The sequence below is a fragment of the Balaenoptera borealis genome (assembly GCF_965194805.1).
Source record: "Balaenoptera borealis genome assembly, chromosome: 16".
Classification (NCBI taxonomy): Eukaryota; Metazoa; Chordata; class Mammalia; order Artiodactyla; family Balaenopteridae; genus Balaenoptera; species Balaenoptera borealis.
This window is the reverse complement of record NC_138872.1, coordinates 39,253,299-39,273,608: the sequence shown is the minus strand read 5'-3', so window position 1 is coordinate 39,273,608 and position 20,310 is coordinate 39,253,299. Positions and strand designations below refer to the sequence as shown.

Genomic DNA, 20,310 nt, shown 5'->3' with positions numbered 1-20,310 from the left:
ACTGTTGATTTTCTTAAATCTCAGCCCTTGAGTACACATTTTCTTAATATTCTATGTGATGAAATGGGAAGTATGCTTAAAGCACTTCTGGTAAAACTGAAATAGAACGGTTGCCTTGAGAAAAAAATACTTGTGCAACTGTTTGTGTGAGAGCTGAACCAGCCTATTTTTTCATGGAACACCACTGCACTTGAGAAAATATGCTAAGTATGCTTATTCACACTTAGGTATTTAGCAGACATTTTCTCAAAAATGAATGAAATGAGCCTGTCACTTCAAGGAAAACTGACTATTTATTGCCAATAAAAAAGCAAAAGTTAGAATTTTGGAAATCTTGATTATGCCACCATGAGCTTGATAGCTTCCCAAGACTGGTAAAGACTTCTTAAAGACTGTTTCTGATTAACACGGGTGACATCAGGTAAATGTAATTTTTTATATTGTATAATGAAACATGTCAACATTTTAAAGATTTGCATAACTCAGTGAACCAATGTTTTCTGATAACAATGTTATTACATTACAGAATCATGCAAATTGGTAAAAGGTCCATTCAAAGTACATGACAGATCAATGGATTTTAGTATAACAGGAATACAAAAAGTTCACTGACAGTTTTAGATTCCACATAGCAATCAACCTTTTTTGTTGCCAAGTTTTGTTGAGGTTATCATAGAATATCCACTATTATCTGAAAAGACTATTAAAATACTCCTTCCTTTTCCAGCTATATATCTGTATGAGGCCAGATTTTCTTCATAAGCTTCAATCAAAACATTTATTTTTTAAACAAATTAGTAAATACTAAATTTTTTTCTTTGTTTTCACTTCTATTCCAGTAAATATTAATAGAGATAACCCCTATAAACAAAAGCTCTTTGGGTTTCTTGAAATATTCAAGAGTATAAGAGTCCTGAGGTCAAAAAGTATAAGAAACACTGATGCCTCACCTGGCATCATAAGGAGTTGGGATTTTATTTTAAGTGTGATTGTGGTAAGCTACTAAAGGTTTTCAAAGAAGATCCTTTAAAAAAAAAAAAAAAAAAAAACTAAGTGATCAGGGCCAGGTTTTTAAACATACCTGCTTTTTGGTTCTACTCTACTAGAAAATAATAATTAATTCTCGGAGCATAATTCTCAACCATTTTTTTGCACATTAGGTAGACAGAATGGAGGACATGAGAAAATGACAATCTCTGACACAAAAAATTAACAGCAGTTGGGGCTTCCCTGGTGACACAAGTGGTTACAAATCCGCCGGCCAATGCAGGGCCATGTGGGTTTGAGCCCTGGTCCAGGAAGATCCTACATGCCGTGGAGCAACTTAGCCCGTGTGCCACAACTACTGAGCCTGCGCGCCACAACTACTGAGCCTGCGCGCCACAACTACTGAGCCCGCGTGCCACAACTATTGAAGCCCGCATGCCTAGAGCCCATGCTCCGCAACGAGAAGCCACTGCAATGAAAAGCCTGCACGCCGCAACGAAGAGTAGCCCCCGCTCTCTGCAACCAGAGAAAGCCCGTGCACAGCAACAAAGACCCAACGCAACCAAAAATAAACAAATTAATTAATTAATTTAAAAAAAAACTTAAAAAAAAATTAACAGCAGTCAAGGAGCTAATACAGCAGTGACTTTTCATTTAAAAATTGCTTTAAAAAAATTATTTATTTATTTTTGGCTGTGTTGGGTCTTTGTTGTTGCGTGCGGGCTTTCTCTAGTTGCGGCAAGTGGGGCCTCCTCTTCATTGCAGTGTGCAGGCTTCTCATTGAGGTAGCTTCTCTTGTTGTGGAGCATGGGCTCTAGGCGCACGGGCTTCAGTAGTTGTGGCACGTGGGCTCAGCAGTTGTGGTTCACAGGTTCTAGAGCACAGGCTCAGTAGTTGTGGCACAAGGGCTTAGTTGCTCCGCAGCATGTGGGATCTTCCCAGACCAGGGCTTGAACCTGTGTCCCCTGCATTGGCATGTGGATTCTTAACCACTGCACCACCAGGGACGCCCTAAAAATTGCCTTTTCTTAAAAAGCTGGTGTTCAAACACTTCCTCAGCTTCATTCTTGAAACGATTTTAGAGGCTGTGCACGTTAGTAGGATTGTGATCCTCCTAGTTACCTTACATTCAGTAATTATACATTATTATATAAAGACTGTAAAATCAAACTACTGGTTGATCTGACCTCAAGCATCTGATTTTCCTATAACCCAACCCAAACACCATTAGGTATTGACATCCCTAACAAACACCCACCTGGTTGAGCACAACACTGGCTGGTGATGATTTTGAGAATGTGTCGGGAGCTGTATGCTGGCCCAGAGTTCAGGATTGATTTTGGCATTTTGAGGAGTCTTTCACGGCAGTGACAGGAGAAAGCAGATAATAAAGTAATCCAGAATTTCAGGTAAGCATGGGCTGATCCCATAAGTCCCAAAGAAATACTTGTTGAATACTGTTAAATTAACTAGAAAATCTATTAATTCCTGTAAAGATATTCTACAGCATTTACTGAAATATGTGCTGAAATCCTTCAGGGGACGTATGGGGAGTCGGCAGAGAGACTGGTAGGGAGGGGGGGTGACTGCCCTTCCCTTTCCAGCAGCCAGGCCAGCTTCTAGCTCCTACTCACCTCATCTCGTGAGGCTATAGGAGGGGTGAGGGAAGAAACCAGGAACAGGGAGGGAGCACTCTGGGATGCACCCCTGCCTGGGTGGGTGTCTTACATGGGGGTGGGGGGAAGCGCTATGCAAAAGAGGAAGCAACAGCTAGAACAGCGGGTTTGGCATCTGAACCTGCACCTGGAGTGGGAGGTGCTTCTGGGTCCCTTCTCACATTTTTAATGTGGACAGTAAGATTATTTTAAGAAGAGAGGCCTGCTGAACCCTAGTTAAGAATTTTAGCATTTTCTAGACCTCCTAGGAATGTAGGTGATTCCCCAATAAGCCCCCCAAAACACATCTAAGTGTAGTTTGACTATTACACTTGACTTTCCACTACACGTCCCATGAACAAAGGTATGAAAATAGGTGGCGGTCTAGATGTGAGCCCTGTCTTTCAAGAGTCCTACAGTGCAATGCCTGAAGGTCAAACTCAGTCCCTCACTACACAGTACACGTGTTTGCTGGTGCTGGGTAGGCAAGATCACCACTTCCGAAAAACTGGATAATACACGGTGGAAATTAAATAAAAAAAATCTTCACAATGAAAACAAATACTTACACAAGTCCTCAGCCCGGCTGTAGAACTAAAAAAAACAAGGTGTGTTTTCCAACTGGGCTATCCATTAACAACCTAAACTAAGGGATATTTTGCAATTCAGCAGCAGAAAGGCAGGTCAATGCTTTCCATTCAGTCTTGGCCAACACTACTGACTGTTTCGAGTTCACAATAAAATAAATTGTAGCAGTGGTAAGTCTTAAAGAATGAATCGTCACACTAACAAAGGACAAATACAGAGAGGGCAGAAAGCAGAAACAAGAAGAACTACAATCCTGCAGCCTGTGGAACACAAATCACATTCACAGAAAGATAGACAAGATGAAAAGGCAGAGAGCTATGTACCAGATGAAGGAACAAGATAAAACCCCAGAAAAACAACTAAACGAAGTAGAGATAGGCAACCTTCCAGAAAAAGAATTCAGAATAATGATATTGAAGATGATCCAGAACCTTGGAAAAAGAATGGAGGCAAAGAATGAGAAGATGCAAGAAATGTTTAACAAAGGCCTAGAAGAATTAAAGAACAAACAAACAGAGAGGAACAATACAATAACTAATGAAAAATACACTAGAAGGAATCAATAGCAGAATAACTGACACAGAAGAACAAAGAAGTGACCTGGAAGACAGAATGGTGGAATTCACTGCTGTGGAACAGAATAAAGAAAAAAGAATGAAAAAAAATGAAGACAGCCTAAGAGACCTCTGGGACAACATTAAATGCAACAACATTCGCATTATAGGAGTCCCAAAAGGAGAAGAGAGAGAGCAAGAACCCGGGAAAATATCTGAAGAGATTATACTCGAAAACTTCCCTAACACGGGAAAGGAAATAGCCACCCAGTCCAGGAACCGCAGAGAGTCCCATACAGGATAAACCCAAGGAGAAACATGCCGAGGCACATAGTAATCAAAATGGCAAAAATTAAAGACAAAGAAAAATTATTGAAAGCAGCAAGGGAAAAACGACAAATAACATACAAGGGAACTCCCACAAGGTTAACAGCTGATTTCTCAGCAGAAACTCTACAAGCCAGAAGGGAGTGGCAGGATATATTTAAAGGGATGAAAGGGAAGAACCTACAACCAAGATTACTCTACCCGGCATATATCTCATTCAGATTTGATGGAGAAATCAAAAGCTTTACAGGCAAGCAAAAGCTAAGAGAATTCAGCACCACCAAACCAGCTCCACAACAAATGCTAAAGGAACTTCTCTAAGTGGGAAACACAAGAGAAGAAAAGGACCTACAAAAACAAACACAAAACAATTAAGAAAATGGTAAAGGAACATACATATCGATAATTACCTTAAACGTGAATGGATTAAATGCTCCAACCAAAAGACACAGGCTTGCTGAATGGATACAAAAACAAGACTCTTATACATGCTGTCTACAAGAGACCCACTTCAGACCTAGGAATACATACAGACTAAAAGTTAGGGGATGGAAAAAGATATTCCATGCAAATGGAAATCAAAAGAAAGCTGAAGTAGAAATACTCATATCAGATAAAATAGACTTTAAAATAAAGAATGTTACAAGAGACAAAGAAGGACACTACATAAGGATCAAGGGATCAATCCAAGAAGAAGATATAACAATTATAAATATATATGCACCCAACATAAGAGCACCTCAATACATAAGGCAACTGCTAACAGCTAAAAAAGAGGAAATTGACAGTAACACAATAATAATGGGGGACTTTAACACCTCACTTACACCAATGGACAGATCATCCAAACAGAAAATTAATAAGGAAACACAAGCTTTAAATGATACAACAGACCAGATAGATTTGATATTTATATGACATTCCATCCAAAAACAGCAGATTACACTTTCTTCTCAAGTGCGCACGGAACATTCTCCAGGATAGATCACATCTTGGGTCACAAATCAAGCCTCAGTAAATTTAAGAAAATTGAAATCATATCAAGCATCTTTTCTGACCACAATACTATGAGATTAAAAATGAATTAAAGGGAAAAGAATGTAAAAAACAAACACATGGAGGCTAAACAATATGTTACTAAATAACCAAGAGATCGCTGAAGAAATCAAAGAGGCAATCAAAAAATACCTAGAGGCAAATGACAATGAAAACACGACGATCCAAAACCTATGGGACGCAGCAAAAGCAGTTCTAAGAGGGAAGTTTATAGCAATACAATCTTACCTCAAGAAACAACAAACATCTCAAATAAACAATCTAACCTTACACCTAAAGGAACTAGAGAAAGAAGAACAAACAAAACCCTAAGTTAGCAGAAGGAAAGAAACCATAAAGATCAGAGCAGAAATAAAAACAAAGAAAACAATAGCAAAGATCAATAAAACTAAAAGCTGGTTCTTTCAGAAGATAAAATTGATAAACCATTAGTCAAACTCATCAAGAAAAGGAGGGAGAGGACTCAAATCAATAAAATTAGAAATGAAAAAGGAAAAGTTACAACAGACACTGCAGAAATACAAAGCATCCTAAGAAGACTACTACAAGCAACTCTATGCCAATAAAATGGAAAACCTGGAAGAAATAGACAAATTCTTAGAAAGGTATAACCTTCCAAGACCGCAGCAGGAAGAAACAGAAAACATAAACAGACCAATCACAAGTAATGAAATTGAAACTGTGATTAAAAATCATCCAACAAACAAAAGTCCAGGACCAGATGGCTTCACAGATGAATTCTATCAAACAGTTAGAGAGGAGCTAACACCCATCCTTCTCAAACTCTTCCAAAAAGTTGCAGAGGAAGGAACACTCCCAAACTCATTCTATGAGGCCACCATTACCCTGATAACAAAACCAAAGATACTACAAAAAAAGAAAATTACAGACCAATATCACTCGTGAATATAGATGCAAAAATCCTCAACAAAATACTAGCAAACAGAATCCAACAACACATCAAAAGGATGATACACCATGACCAAGTGGGATTTATCCCAGGGATGCAAGGATTCTTCAATATACGCAAATCAATCAATGTGATACACCATAGTAACAAATTGAAGAAAAACCACATGAGCATCTCAATAGATGCAGAAAAAGCTTTTGACAAAATTCAACACCCATTTATGATAAAAACGCTCCAGAAAATGGGCAAAGAGGGAACCTACCTCAACATAATAAAGGTCATATATGACAAACCCACAGCAAACATCATTCTCAATGGTGAAAAACTGAAAGCATTTTCTCTAAGATCAGGAACAAGACAAGGATGTCCACTCTCAACACTATTATTCAACACAGTTTTGGAAGTCTTAGCCATGATTATCAGAGAAAAAAAAGAAAGAAAAGGAATACAAATTGGAAAAGAAGAAATAAAACTGTCACTATTTACAGATGAATGATACTATACATAGAGAATTCTAAAGATGCCACCAGAAAACTACTAGAGCTAATCAATGAATTTAGTAAAGTTGCAGGATACAAAATTAATGCACAGAAATCTCTTGCATTCCTATACACTAATGATGAAAAATCTGAAAGAGAAATTAAGGAAACAATCCCATTCACAATTGCAACAAAAAGAATAAAATACCCAGGAATAAACCTACCTAGGGAGACAAAAGACCTGTATGCAGAAAACGATAAGACACCGATGAAAGAAATTAAAGATGATACCAACAGATGGAGAGATATACCATGTTCTTGGATTGGAAGAATCAATATTGTGAAAATGACTATACTACCCAAAGAATCTACAGATTCAATGCAATTCCTTCAAATTACCAATGGCATTTTTTACAGAACTAGAAAAAAAAATCTTAAAATTTGAATGGAGACACAAAGGACCCCGAAAAGCAAAAGCGGTATTCAGGGAAAAAAACGGAGCTGGAGGAATCAGACTCCCTGACTTCAGACTGTACTACAAAGCTACAGTAATCAAGACAATATGGTACTGGCACAAAAACAGAAATATAGATCAATGGAACAGGATAGAAAGCCCAGAGATAAACCCAGGCACCTATTGTCAACTAATCTATGACAAAGGAGGCAAGGATATACAATGGAGATAAGACAGTCTCTTCAATAAGTGGTGCTAGGAAAACTGGACAGCTACATGTAAAAGAAGGAAATTAGAACACTCCCTAACACCATACACAAAAATAAACTCAAAATGGATTAGAGACCTAAATGTAAGACCGGACACTATAAAACTCTTCGAGGAAAACATAGGAAGAACACTCTTTGACATAAATCACAGCAAGATCTTTTTTGATCCACCTCCTAGAGTAATGGAAATAAAAACAAAAATAAACAAATGGGACCTAATGAAACTTCAAAGCTTTTGCACAGCAAAGGAAATTACAAACAAGACGAAAAGACAACCCTCAGAATGGGAGAAAATATTTGCAAACGAATCAACGGACAAAGGATTAATCTCCAAAATATTTAAACAGCTCATGCAGCTCAATATTACAAAAACAAACAACCCAATCCAAAAATGGGCAGAAGACCTAAATAGACATCTCTCCAAAGAAGACATACAGACGGTCAAGAAGCAGGTGAAAAGCTGCTCAATATCACTAACTGTTAGAAAAATGCAAATCAAAACTACAATGAGGTATCACCTCACACCTGTTAGAATGGGCATCAGAAAATATACAAACAACAAATGCTGGAGAGGGTGTGGAGAAAAGGGAACCCTCTTGCACTGTTGGTGGGAATGTAAATTGATACAGCCACTATGGAGAACAGTATGGAAGTTCCTTAAAAAACTAAAAATAGAACTACCATACGACCCAGCAATCCCACTACTGGGCATATACCCAGAGAAAAGCATAATTCAAAACGACACATGCACCCCAATGTTCATTGCAGCACTATTTACGATAGCCAGGACACGGAAGCAACCTAAATGCCCATCGACAGACGAATGGATAAAGAAGATGTGGTACATATATACAATGGACTATTACTCAGCCTTAAAAAGGAATGAAATTGGGTCATTTGTAGAGATGTAGATGGATCTAGAGACTGTCAAAAAGAGTGAAGTAAGTCAGAAAGAGAAAAACAAATATCGTATATTAACGCATATATGTGGAACCTAGAAAAATGGTACAGATGAACCGGTTTGCAGGGCAGAAATTGAGACACAGATGTAGAGAACAAACGTATGGGCACCAATGGGGGAAAGTGGCGGGGGAGTAGGGTGGTGGTGTGATGAATTGGGAGATTGGGATTGACATATCTACACTAATATGTATAAAATGGATAACTAATGGGAACCTGCTGTATAAAAAAATAAAACAAAACAAAAACAAAGCACAAATACAATGATCCCATTTTCAAAGAGAAGCCAAATTCATCAGGTGATACATTCAGAATGTGGTGCTTGTGAAATTTTATTTATAATATGTATGGCAACTGAGGCTAAAATGTTTACGCTCTCTGAATATGGGGACCTCCCCTGCTCATATACTATTAGAGAAAAATTAAGTAGATTTTTAAAAAACTAAGTAAGTAGATCGTTTTTGAGGAAAAAAATTAGAAATTGAAGAAAATGTTCACATTTTTGTGTTCAGGTTACTGGCACTGGGTTTACACATTTCTAGAGATACATCGTCGTTTTGGTTTATTGTCTATTCTTTGGCTGCCTACACAATCTCTAAAATAATCATCTTTTTCTGGCACATGACTCACCTTATTTGCACAGTAATTGCCACAGTAAAAAGCATACAAATATTTCTTGCTCTATCAAAAGAGGAGAGGGAGCCTGATGTTTCTGAGATATTCTCAGATTTAAAGGACATAAAAGGAGACTCTAGAAACTCTGTAAGCAAAACCATGGCTCTGATGGTCGCTGCAGGGATGGCCACAACGCATGCTTGTCCGGGGAACTGAAGCTAAAGGTCTGAGAGCTTTTGACTTTGTGGATTTAATATTATGTCCAACTATGTGCTTCTCTGTGCCTCTGAAGGATTTCAAAATCATCTTATAAAAGAACTTATTTCAGCTAGAACCTCAGAGGAAAAAGGACTTAAAGGAGACTGAGAGATGGGGAGATGTCCTGAACAACAAGAAAGCACAAAAGGGGCTTCCTTGGTGGTGCAGTGGTTGAGAATCTGCCTGCCAATGCAGGGGACACGGGTTCGAGCCCTGGTATGGGAAGATCCCACATGCCGTGGAGCAACTAGGCCCGTGAGCCACAACTACTGAGCCTGCGCGTCTGGAGCCTGTGCTCCGCAACAAGAGAGGCCACGATAGTGAGAGGCCCGCACACCGCGATGCAGAGTGGCCCCCACTTGCCGCAACTAGAGAAAGCCCTAGCACAGAAATGAAGACCCAACATAGCAATCAATCAATCAATAAATAAAAATAAATTAATTAAAAAAAAAAAAAGAAAACACAAAAGGAGAAAACAAGTGGTTGCATTCCACTTTAACAGATGGGTTAAAGAATAAACAAAGGAAGAGCACATCACTGATATTTACCAGGGAGCTCAGGCTCCCTGTATTTTGAAATGTTCCCAAGGTGAAGCCACTGCCCACCGTTGCTTAAAAAACTGAAATCCAAAGAGAGCAGGTTCTAGCATTCAATTCACATCATTCAGATGTGAATCGAGTCAGTTGGCTAAGGCTTTCTAACAGTTAAGTGACCTGTTCCTACACACTGGCACAGTTTAGCACTTTACAGACAGTATCCTATTTAAACCTCATAACCACTCTCTGTATTATTATATCCATACATGTTCTTCAACTTCCCTGTTGCTGATGGGATGCTAAATCACCAATGCTGGATCCACAGACGCCAAAGGACTACACTGCTTTACGAGAAATTCATTGGAAAAAAAATGGAGAAGGCAGACTATGTTCATTTATTCAAAAAACATTTACTGACCATCTTCTATGTACCACACACTTGGGACACATTAATGAACAGACATAAAATACCTGGCCACATGGAACTTACTGTCTAGCAGGGACGGGAAAAGAGAATTCACCAAAAATAAACAATAAATAAATAAGTCATACGGTAATTTAGAAGGTAGGAGATGCTATGGTGAAGAGAAAACGTAAAGCATTCCAAGAGGGATACCAGGCACAGTTTGCAACTGTAAACAGCGTAGACGTCACTGACAAAGTGGTGGCTTAGTGAAGACCTGAAGGCAGTGAGGGAGCTGGCCATGAATGCATCTGGGGAGAAAATACTACAGGCAGAAGGAAAACCCAGCACAAAGACCTAAAAGTGGGAATGTGCCTGGAGGGTTCCAGGATCAGCAAGGAGGTAAGGATGGCTGGAATGGAGAGCATTCCATTCCAGGGAGAGGAGTGGGGAGGAGGTCAGAGGTCTTGGTAACCAGAAGGTGTCGGGCTTTGTGAATCATTATGAGGAATCTTGACTTTTACTCAGAGTGACATGGAGAGCCAGAGGAGGGTTTTAAGCATATGCAACCTATGCTTTAAAAAGATCACTCCGGTTGTTATGTCGATAACATATTAAAGGAAGGTAGGGAAGAAGAAAGGAGAGGTCACTGCATACCATCCAGGCAACAGGTGCTGGAGACTTGGGAGGAAGGTGCTTGCAGTAGACTTGAGAAAAGGGGTTGAACTCCTGGATTTATTTGGAAGACAGGATTCTGGATACATCTGGAAGATAGAGCAGCAGGATCTGCTAACAGCCTGGATGTAAAGTGGGAGAGAAAGAGAAGAGTCAGGATGATTCCAAGGTTTCTGGCTTGAATAACCCGAAAAATGGAGCTGCCCCAACACCAAAATAGAGCAGGCTACAGGGAGAGCAGGTTTGCAGAGGAAGATCAGAAATTCCATTTTAGTCCTTAAAATGGAAGTATCTTTTATGTATTCAACTGAAGAAGTCAAAAAAGTAGTTGGATATATGCATCAGGAGTTTAAGAGAGCCACTTCAACTGGAAATATACATCGGGAGTCTTAAGGAGCTACATGGTACTTTATTAAAATCTTACAATTGTTTGTGACAAGAGTCCCACAAGAACTGAGCCCTGAAGTATTCCAAATTAACAGGCTGATGTGAAAACAAACAAACAAAAACCACACACATTTAAAAAAAAATTAATGAAATTCAGTGGTACAGAAGGAAAAGCAGGAGACTGTGGTGTCCTCAAAATCGAAGAAAGTCAAATCTAAAGAGAGAATGACCAATTATATCAAGTGCTGCCCAGAGTAAAGATGAGAACTGATTGTTGGATTCTGCAATTTACAATATTTTCTTTTGAAAAAGCCCTGGAGACTGTATCCCACACAGCCCCCACCACAGAAGACATGAATATGCACTGAATGTGATGTTATCTTTTAATTTCGTCACGAACTGAATTCATTTTTCTAAAGAATTATTCAAAAGGAAGGATTTACTCCAGTTTAATATTTGGGACTCAAGTCAGTAGATCTGTTAAGATATACCAGTGATAAACCGTAGCTGCTAACATTAATCTGCTAATTCCTATTAGCAGATTACTGCTAATTGAATTCCATTCAATTCCTATCCCTTAAAAAATAATAATAAAAATACCTCTAAATAAATTGGAAATAAAAGGATAGATTTCCTCTGTCCTGATGAGGAATTATGATAAAACAAAAACCAATATTGTACTACTGTTTTTCCTATTAAAGAACAAAAGTTTGCACATTACTGCCATTACTATTTGATAATGTTCCAGATGTATTTTGTAATGTTCCAGAATGCTAACAGTAGTGTAGCCTGCCGTAAAACCAAAATAAAAGGTATAATTATTAGAAAGAAGTAGACACAAGTGTCATTACGTAAGTAGGAAACCCAAGAAAATAAACTGCAAAGCTCTTAGAATAAGAGCCAGCTATAAAATAAAATTACAAAAATCAACAACCATCTTATACCAGCAATAGCAATTTGAAGAACCCATCACAACAGCAACAAAACCATAAATACCTAAGAAGAACCCTAACAATAAATATTAGGACTTATATAAATAGTAAACAAACAAACAAAACACCTCTGCTAAGAGACAGAAGGTCTGCATAACTTTTCACATCCCTTCAGAGAAACACTGACTACTTTACATGTACATGACAGTCCTTGCCAAGGAACCAAAACAACTGGATATATCTCAGTTCTAAGGATTCATCTGCAGAGCATTCCAGGTTAAGATGGCACGTTTAACAAAACATTCAAGCACATCCTCTCTCTAAACTCCACAAAAATGGCAGTAAAGAGTTCTTTCCAGAAGACAAAGATGCAAGGACTTAAACAACGGTAGTGGATATTACAACAAAATCATGAAAGCGGAAAGCAGATGGACAAGTACCAACCCAGCAGCCCTAAGAGTGAAATGCTCCACCACCAGTGAGGAAAGCTGAGAAGCACTCCAGTTTGCTTCAAAACTGGAGAAAGGGTAGCAGGCTAAAATAAGGTTAGCAGCCTTACTTCCCGGATGCCCTTCCCACCTCCTGGCTGTGGAGCTCTGGCCCACAGTCCCTGAGCCCAGCAAGACTGGAGACTGATTCTTGGGGGAGTAGATAAAACAGGTAAGTATTTGGACTGTGAGAGCACCAGAACCTTCCCCAAAGTGAAGAGATGCTAAGACTCCAGCCAGATGTCTCCTGAACACTGGCAGGAGTGTTCCTTTCTTTCCTCATCGCAGGGTGCTGCCTGATGACCACCCTCTGACCAGTCCAACAGGAAAAGACCTTATATGCGGTCCCAGTGAAAAACTCAAAAGAAACCAGTTACAGTCAAAAGACTGCCACTGAGGAGCCTAAGGGGATGGGTGGAGGGCGGTGAGAGATAGGGGACCACTTATTTTACAATAAGTATTTTAGTATTCTTAGATTTAAATTATGTGCATGTATTAGTATATAGATAGTAATATAATTTTTATTTGAAAGGATAGATGACTATAATTATGATTTCTAAAAGAACACTGTGACTTCCTCTAGCAGATACTTCTATATATTCTAAATGTACATTTAAAAAGATATAACACTGATTAAGATAAGAGATCAATGATAGATGAGTAAGACCTAAAACAGAATCAGACCCAAAAGCTAGTCAAGATCTTAAAATATAATAAAGGGAAGACCACAACCCAATGAGGAAAGGATGGACTGTTTAACAGATGGTGCTGGTAGACTAGATGGGCTGGCTCAGGAGGAGGAGGTGCTGTAAAACAATTCACATCCATGTGCTAATATAGAACTAAGTGTACAAATCTAATATATTTCCAAAATTTTTGTTTCATTTACCTCACCTCTGTTTATATTTTCAAACGTAAATATTTACAAGGAAAAGTCATAATGGACAAGATGAAGAGAGCTGACTACATAAAAGTAAAAATATCCTGTTGTTTGGAAAACACCATAAAGTAAATTAAAAGACAAATAATGAGCTGAGAAAAAAAAAAAAAATTACAAATATGATAAAGGCACAATGCTCTTTATATTAAGAGCATATTTATATTATACGCTCTTTATATTAAGAGCATATGTTATATAATATATATAGGATACTTAATTATACATATATTATCTCTTTATATTAAAAGATACTTTAAATCATTTTTTTAAATCATCATTTAACAATAAAATGGACAAAGTACCTGGACAACTCTCAGAGGCAAAATGAACAAATAAAAAGCAAGTTACTAATTTCACTAGTTACCAAAAAAATATGAATTAAAACAAGACCACATTTTTATAGAAGATTAGGAAAGATTAAACACTGGAGTGCTGACACTATGGAAAGACTGTTCAGCGTGTAAGGGAATCGACATGTTCTGGCATAAGCAATTTGGCAACAGGCCTCAAGAGTCATAAAAGAGTTCACCTCTGCCCCAGGAATTCTGCTATAAATCTAGCCTGAGCAAGTCAGAGACAGTGAGACTTTCAGACAAGGGCATTTACCCCAGCTCTGCCTGTATGTCTGCTATTACTTTCTGAGCCTACATCCTTTGCCAGACTCTGCTGAAGACCTTCCTCTATTTGGTTCATTCCATCGCTCCAAAACTCTATGTTGCCGGCACAATTATTACCCCCATTCTATGGATAAAGGAAGCACAATCAAATAATTAGGTAATTAAGGTCACTTAGATCGGAAGTGGCCAAGCGAGGCTTTGCAACCAGAATTTAATATGATACTTCCAAACACTGAAAATGGAAATATGTCAAAAAAGAGAAAACTTAGAAACAATAAATGCTGGAGAGGGCGTGCAGGAAAGGGAACTCTCTTGCACTGTTGGTGGGAATGTAAATTGATACAGCCACTATGGAGAACAGTATGGAGGTTCCTTAAAAAACTACAAATAGAACTACCATACGATCCAGCAATCCCACTACTGGGCATATACCCTGAGAAAACCATAGTTCAAAAAGAGTCATGTACCAAAATGTTCATTGCAGCTCTATTTACAATAGCCAGGACATGGAAGCAACCTAGATGTCCATCGACAGATGAATGGATAAAGAAGATGTGGCACATATATACAATGGAATATTACTCAGCCATAAAAAGAAATGAAATGGAGGTATTTGTAATGAGGTGGATGGAGTTAGAGTCTGTCATACAGAGTGAAGTAAGTCAGAAAGAGAAAAACAAATACAGTATGCTAACACATATATACGGAATCTAAGGAAAAAAAAAAAAAAGGCCATGAAGAACCTAGTGGCAAGACGGGAATAAAGACACAGACCTACTAGAGAATGGACTTGAGGATATGGGGAGGGGGTGGGGTGAGATGTGACAGGGTGAGAGAGTGTCATGGACATATATACACTACCAAATGTAAAATAGATAGCTAGTGGGAAGCAGCCGCATAGCACAGGGAGATCAGCTCGGTGCTTTGTGACCACCTAGAGGGGTGGGATGGGGAGGGTGGGAGGGAGGGAGATGCAAGAGGGAAGAGATATGGGAACATATTGTATATGTATAACTGATTAACTTTGTTATAAAGCAGAAGCTAACATACCATTGTAAGGCAATTATACTTCAATAAAGATGTTTAAAAAAAAAAAAAAAAGAGAAAACTAGCTAAATAAACTTTGGCATACCCATCATTAAAAATCTTATTTTCAAAGAAGATTTAAGGGCATAGGAAATGTGATATATTAAGCGAAAGGGCAGTATTTAAAACTACGAATGAAATTAAAGTGCCAATTTTGCTTAAAAGTATATATACGCAGACAAATAAAATGGGACAAATGGAAGCATATCATCCCATGAACAGCTGATTATTTCTGGACGTACCTGTGATTTTTATTTTTTTAACTTTTTTTGGTAATTCCCAAAATGTCTACAACAAGGACAATGGCTTTTCATTTTAAAATGTTTAAAAACCATAGAAAGAATAGAAATTCTCAACTGTAGATGCTTAGAAGGCCTCAGTTTTTAAACATGGAATGAAAAGATTAGGTGAGCAGTTACTGCCTTAGCTGCACAGCATTACTGTTGAACTGCAAGGTCCATCAAATGAGAGGATTTTCCACTATTATTGTCTTCTCAGAGTGAAATGGGGAAAATTAGCCTTACGGAATCTGCTTGATAACCAGAAAGTTAACTAGCACATAACACAAGAGTAGAGAAAACCTCTGCAATCCCCAATAGATGCTGGGAGTCACTATACTACCATAAGCATTTTGAATTGACTGATCGAATTCTGATTATTATTTACACACTAAAGTTTGAAAGGTTTCATAAAAACAAAAAGCCTGAAGACACGTAAATATGTCTGTACTATTTTGTGTGGAACAGTTTTAAGAGTTCCTTTCAAGGTAAACTGGAATTAGTTGGCTGCGGAATATCTGTTTTGAACATAAAAGAATGAACATTTTAAAAACTTATCTTTGTTTGGATGTGTGTGTGTTGGGGAAGGGAAGGAGTGGGTGAATCTGTAGACAAACTGTGCCTTTCCTTTGTTATTTTAAAGTATAACGTTACAAGTGGTTTAACTTTTTGCAAAGAATCATGGCAAAGCACTTTCTAGGAACGAAACAATTTACAAACAGACAATGACATTTTTGGGCCACAAATTAGCAAAGGTTTTTGCATGGATATAGGATTATATTTCACTTTTAAAATTTCTTAAATATGTCTTCGGAGTTTAGAAAAATGATGCATATACTTCGTAGATTTGTGTGCCCCAAAGAAAAACTATTTTTTAAAAAAAGTTGCTTCCACCTCTTTTGGAACTTTGTTACACAAGTTCTTAGTGCAAAGACTGGTAAAGGTAGAACAGCACAGCTGCTAGCATTATCACTCCATACAACAGCATTAATAAATAATTACTGAAATTACTTAGAAAGAAAAAGTGGAATTGCGTGAACTCACCCTTACCTGAGCTGAAGCCAAGTACTGAAAAGGGTCATTCAAAATCTTTAGAAAAGGAAGAGTCCTATTCAGAAAACCAAAGGTAGACCCGCCCACTTCCCCTGGATGACCCGTTGCTATGGTAACCTGCAGTCACCCCTTAGAGTCGGTACATGCTGGGGGAGGGGATCCTCCCAGAGGCTGGGGGATGGTTAAGAGGGGAAACGGGGGAGGGAGGCTGAGAGAGGGTTAAAAGAAGACGAAACCCCTTGGGTGCGGCAGGGGTCAGGAAGGTGGGCTTACTACTAGGAAATTCAACACGCCCAAAAGAAATTCAAAACACCAGTTAGAACAATGTCTGGACGCTGGAGTCGTATTATATAGTTCAGCTAAAGTTTGAACCATTAGAGACGCTTCCCTCCCTCCCTCCCCGGCGGGAACAAACCACTCTTTGTGAGTTCCTGTCTATGGAAAACGAAGCCAGAGTTTCGTCTCATCAGTTACAAACTGAATGCTACTTCGCAAAACTAAAATCTTGACTTTCTTAAATTAAACCTATGCTTCCCAAACTCTGCTGCACTATTGGAATCACCGAGGGAACTTTATAAACTACACACCGTGTTTTAATTGGTCTGGGGTGCAATTTTGAGCAGAGTCTTAAAACTCTCCAGTGATCCTTTTGTGCAGCCAGTTTTGGGAACTACAGTACTCCAAGATGTGGCGAGGTGGCGGAGAGTATTTAAACCAAAGGGTAAGAAAAAAAGAGAGAGAAAGAAAGAAAGGAAAAAAGAAAGCACAGTTATCTCCCTTTGTCTTTTTACGGCTAATAATAGAAATTAGCTGGCTTTCTCCAAGCACACACAGGACAACAGGTTTCTTGATAAATAGGAGTCCCCGGTATGCCCTAACAATACTTTCTTTGAGGTTAAAAAAAAAAAAAAAAAACGGGCAATATAAGCCCTTTCTTCCCAAGAGAGCAAATATCCTTCTTACTGAAACACCAAACTTACATATCTATTTTAAGAGCGAATTGGCAGTGAATACAGCTCAGAACTTGGAGGACGAGCTCCAGGACCAGAAGGAAACTGAACCCGCAGAAGCCCACCAGCATTCGCTGGCGTCCTGCGACCACCAGGGCTGGACGAAGGCTGGGGTGTCGGTCCCCGGAGCCCCCAGCACGGGCCCCGCCCCCGGACCCCGCAGGCTGCGCCCCAGTAAAGTTGCTCCGGGGAACTTTGCTCCCGTTTCCAACCCGCGCCTCCCCGGGCGAGGGGCGCGGCCCCGCCACCTGCTCGACGCCGAGGCTGCTCGGCCGCGCCCCCTCCCTGGACCTCGGCCACCTCCGGGGGTCGCGCACTCAGCGAGCGCTCGTACTGCCGGCAGGAGCCCCGGGGGGTTCGCCTCGCCCCTCCCCGGCGTCCTCAGCTGCAGCTGGCCCTGCCCTCGGGCCCGGACGCCAGGACCTCCGCGCGGGGCCAGCACCGTCCCGCCTGGAGCTCCTCCGGAAGCCCGCCCGCGCGGCCAGCGCCTCTCGAGCCGGGACAGGCTATCCGGGCGCCCCCACAGCCCCTGTCCCGACGCCGGCCGGCAGCCCCGTCCCTGCCCAGCCAAGCTCTGCCCCTCCGGCCCGCTGCCGGGAGCGCGCCCCTGGACCGGCGGTCCGACGCTGCGCACGCGCGGAGGCGCCCGCCCGCTCGCTCACGGCCCCCTCACTCACCGCTCGCTGTCCTTGTCGCCTCAGGCAGCGCCCGCCGTCCGCTCTGCTTACTGCTCGCTGCCCCGGCCCGGTGCCCGCTCCTCAGGCCCCGGCCCGGGCACTCGGGGAACCAGCGCCCGGCGGGCTCGGCGGGTACCCGCACGCAGGGCACGCTCCGCGGGGCCGCGCACGCGCGCACCCGAGCGACGGGAGGGGCGGGGCCGAGCGGGCTGAGCGCCCGGAGGCGCCCCTGGATACCGGGCATGCGTAGTGCCTGTCCCTTCCTAGGGTCCGGTGGAGGGGTGGGCTGTGACCCTGGACCTGTGAAACGTAGGGCAGTGGAAGAGGGCCAAAAGTCACCCTTCGCTGAGAAGCAAGTTCGCCCTTGTCCCACAAGTTGCAGTTTTCTTCTCTGTATCATTCGTCAATTAAGGTGTTAAATATTTATTGAGCACCTACTTTGGCAGAGCCTTTGTGCAGAACACAGGGCATCCTCAGGTAATGGTGAACCGATTGCATTTGGCTTTGGGATTCCTTTTCGGGCACTGATTCCAGCCCTCTCTTTGAACAGATGAGAAAAGTGCATAAATAGAGATCATCCAGTACCTGAAACTGCAAACCTTAACTACGCTCTTAAGCAATTTGGGGAAGGAGAGTTGCCTCTGGCTGGGGTGATGAGAAAACTTTTGAGAAGCCTGGAAGGGTAAGAGATGGAGTCAGAAGATAAGCTCACCTGGGAGAAAGGTCAATGCAAAGGCAGAAACTGAAAAAAAAAAAAAAAATCAAGTAATATATGAGCTCATGAACCTTCTTGGGGACAAGTTTAATCTGAATGTGTTTTTCATAGTGAAGGGCAAAAACGGTGGCTGGAAGGGTACTTGAAGCTCGTCTGGAAAAGATTTTTGATGCTTCACTTCAAATTTTCAGCTTTTTTTAGTGGATAACTGATAAATACTAAAGGTGTGAGGGAGAAGGGTCTGGTGTTTCTGGCGGTCTGATTAGATGCAGAATTTTGGAATATAAGGTGAAGACTAGCAGTGAAATGCTGTAGAAGTAGAAGGGTCCTGAATTCAAGTGTTGGCATCAGAAACAGAATACATGGAAACGTTTTCAGAGATTGTGAGATTGTGAAGGACAGGATTCCCTAGTTTTTGTCACTGCCTGTTTGGGTGTAAAGAGTTGTTTCTCATGAGAGACACCTACTTCATTAGATTAGATCATCATCTTTGGTAGATATTTATTAGTGGATAAATTAGACCTTTAAAATGTACAGCTACAATCACTAAATGCTTCTTTTAACATGAGTTTTGTCCTGGGAGAATATATTTCTACTTAATTAAAAAAACATTAATTTGAGAGACAGTATATGTAGTGAAAAATATATGGACTTTGGAAAACAAAAACCCCTTTTATAAAGTCCAGATGCTCCGAAACAAACTGTCTGATGTCATGCAAGTTACTCAATATCTGTGAGCCTTACTGTGTTCATCTGTAATGTCAGGGAGGAAGAAATTTTCCTCTTCCCTTTAGGTTCTTCTGGCTGGTGTAAGAATTCAATTGAGACAGAGTAACAGAAGAAAATCAAACAACAGTTTAATAACATATGTACATGGCAGAGAGCCAGGAAAACTGAGTAACTCACCAAAATGACTGACACCCTTACCTTAAATATCATCTTCAGTTTAAAGGCAAAAGAAGATGTTGTGGGTCGTGGTTTGGGACTTGAAAGGGGAAGAAGGCAATTCATATAAATGTTTGGTAAATAACTGTTTGCTGGATCAGGCAGAGACAATGGGACACAGAGTGGACTTTGATCTCTAGGCCCTATTCCCCTACCATCCCTAGCCCATATTTTTTGCAGGTGTCTCTGGTGATAGCTCTATTCCTGGAATAGGCCCTATATCTAAAATTTTTAGGCAATTAGGGGGAAGGTCAAAGGTTCTTCCTGAGTCTTTTGGGCCTTGATTGTTTTCAGTTCGGAAAAAAAATCTGCATACCAAAGAGACATTTTGGGGTGGCAAGTTTTGTTCCCCTACAGTAGCATGGAATCATAATATTTACCTTGTATGATGGTTAATTTTATGTGTCAGTTTGGCCAGGCCACAGTACTCAGATATTTGGTCAAATATAGTCTAGA

General features: G+C 40.4%; 1 protein-coding gene across 3 annotated transcripts in view; it reads right to left on the bottom strand.

The window, feature by feature from the left end:
* BTBD3 (BTB domain containing 3) overlaps positions 1–18,354 on the bottom strand; it is a 39,374-nt gene extending 21,020 nt beyond the window's left edge. The window contains exon 1 of one of the 3 annotated variants that reach the window (XM_082359742.1): positions 18,195–18,354. The gene's annotated coding sequence lies outside the window, so the exon portion shown is untranslated. Of the gene's footprint in view, positions 1–2,245; positions 2,332–18,194 lie in introns of those variants that run through there. The other 2 variants (XM_082359741.1, XM_082359740.1) reach the window with 2 other exon arrangements.
* Between the last annotated feature and the right edge of the window lie 1,956 nt (positions 18,355–20,310).